We start from the raw sequence: 5,743 nt of genomic DNA on the forward strand, positions 1-5,743 counted from the left end.
ATATTTTAGTTTTCAGTTCCTGAGTTCATCAGAATTCATTGTGTCTTCATAACTGTTCGACAAACAGGAGGAAATAACTCAACTAGGGGAGGGGGAAAATCTCCCAAATTTTAGAGTTGTTCCTCTTTGATCAGTGATCTTGTGGAAACGGGTTGTAAAACATTTATTTTTCTTAAAAGGAGAACAAAACAGTATTTATATGGCTAATTCTTAATTTGAATATAGGCCCGTGATCTGGTAATGCGAATGTTACATAGCCAACTGTAACAAAAGAAAGCAATGTATCATAAAAAGATAAAGAATATTGTGCTAATATTGATCACGGATACGAGTTTCATATATAAAATTAAAGAAATTTAAGACATAATCTTTCTTTTCTTTTTCTTCCCTTTTTATGGAGGAGGGGCGGGTTTTAAATCAAAAGCGCAAATAATCAAGGATACGATTCGGTATTTCTAAAGAAACCACATCAAGCCTCTAATCCCATTTTCTTATAATTACGTCGGGATCGATTCGGTCGTCATTTTGACGCTTTATTTTAAACGTCAAATTTGACGTCAAGTTAAACGTTTAACTGAAATCGCAAGAGTTATCTCCCCCAGTGTGTTGTACGTCTTTAAGTGGTGATGAGTTGGCGATTACACGGTGTCAGGATGAATAGACCAATCTTGACGTGGCGTTGTTACGCGCCAACTTCATCGGTTGATTGAAAACCTTAGCAGTTCCTCTGTAACTACGAAAAAGATGTTCTATAGTGGAAAAATTCCCTACAAACTGTACAGCAACTTGATTTTGACTTTTTATTAACTTTGGTTATGCAATAGGCATACCCAAGGGAACTTCTGTCAGCCGTACCACGATTGTAGAAAATTCAGATTCTCTGTAAAAAACGAAAAACGATGTATATACTTCCAGTGCATCAAGTGGTATTACAAAATGTCTTGACAAAACCGTCAACATCAATGTATACACGTGTTCTTGGCTTTTTACCACTTTCCCTACATGACGTCATACATTTCACAGTTGAGTAATTCTAATTCTGAACACCGATTTTAGTGCACATTAACCAATATACCCTTTGATCAGTTCTCAAACTTTTTGGCCAGTCAGTCAAAAAATTTACGTTACCCTGCGTTTCTCTTTCCTTTCAGTTTATTTAACAAGTGGTCAAGAATGCCAAAAATAGGTTTACATTTTTTGTTAAAGTTAATATTTTTTTTTTTAAATTGGAAAAAATAGCGAATTTTATATATGGATAGCAACGACTGTTTATGCTGTTCTTATTACTTAGAAACATTGTATTGGCATGAAATCAACTCAGAGGATAACTGATTGAATCCAGCCTTATATGATATAAAGAAAAATTAAAAAAATGTTAAGATTAATTTCATATGGAAAACTATTTACCCGTTATGCTGAAACTGTTGTTAATAATCTCTTCTATGGCGTCAATGTCTGGTTTTGATATTTTCTAGGTGGAAAATTAATAGATTTAAAGCTATATATGGCGCATCTGAGCTTTAAAAAAATACGAGATTGAGTGTAGACAAACATGATACATGTTATTTACCTTTGAATTAAAATTTTCACCGATTTTGAACTGGAATAACCTTATGTTTCCATGTTAAATTGACTTTAAACTGTGTCTGTTAATTAAATGCAGAGTCGGTAAATAAATCGGTTATTGGTTTAAATTTCTAATATCTTTGATACGTGATTGATTTAGATTGTGTAATTTACAGAAAAGTCCTATCTTTATATAAAGTAGTAAAACAAATAGAAAGATCTTTTTAATTTTAGTTAGTCTGAACTTATCAAAAAAATACGCCATATATGACTTTAAAAATTGATGACGCGTGATAAAAATTTGTTCAACAAGGTTCTTTAAAGTTCTTTTTTTTTCATCTACAGTGTACATTACTGCGAGTATGTAGCGCCGATGCTAACTCCAAGATCAATGTTTCCCATTTTTGTCCATCCTTGAAATGTTCAGGGGAAGGTTTACACCCCTATGAGATGCATCTACCACGTCATTTCAAAAAAACTGAAGTTGAGATTGTCAATTATTTATAAAAAAAAAAAATGTATTCTAATTTGAACATTTTTAATTGATTGCTGATCATTTTGCCGAATGTTGGAATTTCCATACCTGTGTAAATGACTTTGTAGGTGCCTCTTGCAGGATACTACTGCAATGAAAGGCCCATTTTTCTTGACAGGTTTGACATTATTAAACAACTTTGTAATTGTTACATTGAGGCGATTTGCGCCAATCGCCGTTTAAGTTGCATTTGTTGGGCGTGGAAAGATGCTTGGTGCCTAATTGTTCTTAGGTCACAGTGCCATCAAAGCTTGAAAAGTCATTTTTCCAGAACACATCCTTCTAGCTGTCGCAGTGCCCTAAACCTGGACAACGATGATGGGTGCTGAGAGTATGACTCAAAGAAGGGCCTTCAAAGTTTCCCGTATTACTTCCATTTCACGTATTTATTTGTTTGCCTGAACAGTTTTCCTCCAACTATTTATATTAATTATATTTTATATATAAATTTATAATTTATTTGTTAGGAGTTAGTTTACGATTTTTTTACATAATTTCTCTTGACTTGTGCGAAAAAGAAATCACTTTTGGAACTTTTGCTTACATGTGACACGAAAACTCATAGCCATAGCCTCTTAAGTTAAATAATTTTAGACTCCGCTATTTCTAAATAATTCTAAACTTTAGGATGTCTTTGTTCCTGTTAAATAAAATTGCTAAACATCAATTTCAATTGTTACATATTTGGAATATTTCTTTGCACAGTGATCTTATCGAGTTGTCATTGAACATCAGCTGATCATACCTAGTACAAGAACCGAATATACAAAATGACCGATAAAAAATCACAAGAGTCTATACAAGGTAAAACGCGTGTTGGCCAGATCATGAATGACAAATCACAGTGCCAATGTATATTTGCATGCATGAGAATAATACAGTCTCTACTATATTGACAATAATCAGAAATTTATTAAATATCTATTGGAAATAATTTGCAGGAGATATCAATAAGAATGACAATATGAATACATTAAAATGCATTTGTATAATATATGAAAACAAATGTTAGAATACAAATATTACATGTCAACAAAAAAAAATGAATATATCATTTTATTAACTGAAACATGTTCATCTTTTAATTACAGGTATGTTCACACAATGTACAGTTAGTATTTTATAACAATACAATAATTGTGAGCGGACCGGTATAACAAATCAAAAACATTAGATATATTGATGGCTTTCCAGATTAATCTTCGATTGTTGAAGGAACTCTTTTCTTTACTGTTTAAAGAAGTTGTATAGAATGTGAAGACCTTATATATTGTTCATTTTATGATATTATCAAATGTCTTCGCTGAATCCCTTATTTAGCTGCAGAAACATTTTCTGACTCGAACATTTGGTAAATTTTGATAAATATTCCTCCTAACATTTACAACAGTACATTCTCTTTCTTTGTTATTGACTTTGCTCGAAGAGTGTATATCATTATAAAGAAATTCATCATGTGGGAACAAAAGTTATGTTTTAATTGAAAAATGAACTGATATGACGGGAGGGGCATAAACTAAATTTTTCCATGCAAAAGGCTTAATATCTTTCTTTTCTTTTCTTTTCTTTTTTTTTAAAAAATCTGTCATTTTTTCTAAGTATGAAGTATGCAGATTGCTCCAGGAGTTAAAAAAGGAAAACAAAACGTCGCTGCTTATTACATAAAACCTACAAGATTAACATAAAAAACTACACTGCCTAAGACCAAAGCTATACTGCATTGCCTGACACCGTATTTAAATATGATAAAGTATATCAGGTAACATCACAGCTTCCAGAAACAAAATTAAAATTCCATTAAAAAAATACAGTCAAATAATCACAAAGTTCATGGGTCCAGAGTGTTCACCTTTGTGACAATACAGAATTCAATACTGTATATGTAATTCATTTGGTTGTGTATTCCTTTTTTATTATACTTTCATGTTAAATACTAAAATCTGATTGGTTTAGACGCATTTAACAATCCAAAATGTTACCCTCAGCGTTAGCAACACACTTGACAACGGGTAACATTACGAAAATGTCACATGCCTTCAAATCATGTGCGTACGGTACTACGGTTCACCGTAGAATTCTCAAAACGTCGGTTGTACGTTTGAAAGAAGCCAAATAAACGACGTCAATAATAGCTTGCGTCCGATGTAGCTTACTTGAAAACAACAAATGACAGACGAAACTTCCTTGCAAGTGCAAACTTTAGATGATAAAGGACTTTTTGAGTAGCAAACAAACAATAAAGAGGTTGGTAAATCTTTTCCGAAGCTTTCTTATTGAGAAAAATAGAAGCGGGGAGTTTGAAAGCTTTCTAAGTGTGAACTTAACGACGATATGCGATTATTTTTATGACATCCGAAATCAATAAGACATTCAGTATAATAAAATAAATAGTGCACGTTTTTGAGGGTAACAGTTGAAATTGACACCCCTCGGAAAACCATTGTCAACCTCCGCTGACGCGTCGGTTGACAATGGTTTCCTTGGGGTGTCAATTTCAACTGTTACCCCCAAAAACGTGCACTATTTATATAATAACGCCTTTGGCTGAATACAATGTACTGCATGTGTATTTTCAAAATATTTCACTATTTCTGAATTATATCCTTTCAAAAGGGTGTAACCTTTCTTTTGAAATAAACTGAATCTTTTTCACTGAAGAATGCTCTTTGGCAAGTTTTGCTGGATACCATACCATTTTCTTTCAACATAAATTATTTACAAATACATGTAGCTGTTTCTGTTTTTAGTTTTTCCTGATGACATAAAATGTTCATTCTATGATGTAGTTCATAATACAATGAAAATGAAGAGCTCTTTATTCATACTTCTTTGGAAATTGAATGATACAAAAACACCGAAGATTGGGTTCCAAAGCGTTCTAAAATGTATTGATTTATGCAAAGTAAAATTATATATTTCCAAGTTTATGGATCTTGTGCATACCTCTGCAAATACATCCTTGTATGTATATTGTGACCTTTCTTTTCAACAAAATATATTCAGTTTTATGATTCATAAATATCGAAAATAAGAAATTTTATAAAGATGAAACTAACAAATATATAGCTAATTCATGCTACTTACTACATGTATTTCCTATATAAAGGAATAGTGACAAAAATAAAACGTTGCATTTTATGACATCTAAAATATAAAGATATTGGCAAAATATCACATTCTAATGTGCAGTCTATATTCTTTTAAAATATGACACATAAATCTACAGTTCATGAAGCATAGAGAGAATAAAAATAAGATCATAGTTTAATGATGGATGGTTCAGCTTTATTACTCACTAAGTTAGTTCAGTTCAAAGCATGTCAATAAACAAGCGGCATTTTTATTTTAAAAAGATCCTAATGTTAATAAAATAGTTCTAGTCTTTTGTGTATTTTTCATACTTATGTGAAAAATACCTTGAAACAGATATAAAAATTAAATTTTTTTTAAATGTCATGTTCTCTTCATTATAAAGTGAAAACTGTCTAATCCAACACCTGTACAATCCGTTTCCCTGTGGAGTCCGATCTTTACTTTCATTTCCATTTTACTATTTTCCAAGTTCTTTACGCTGTGTAATCCGAAACCCTATCTATTTCGACACAATTTTTTGCTCCCAATGCATGTCGGATTAGACAGGTT

The sequence above is a fragment of the Saccostrea echinata genome, unplaced genomic scaffold, assembly GCF_033153115.1.
Source record: "Saccostrea echinata isolate AGI-Se365-2 ecotype Australia unplaced genomic scaffold, CSIRO_AGI_Sech_v1 ptg000029l, whole genome shotgun sequence".
Classification (NCBI taxonomy): Eukaryota; Metazoa; Mollusca; class Bivalvia; order Ostreida; family Ostreidae; genus Saccostrea; species Saccostrea echinata.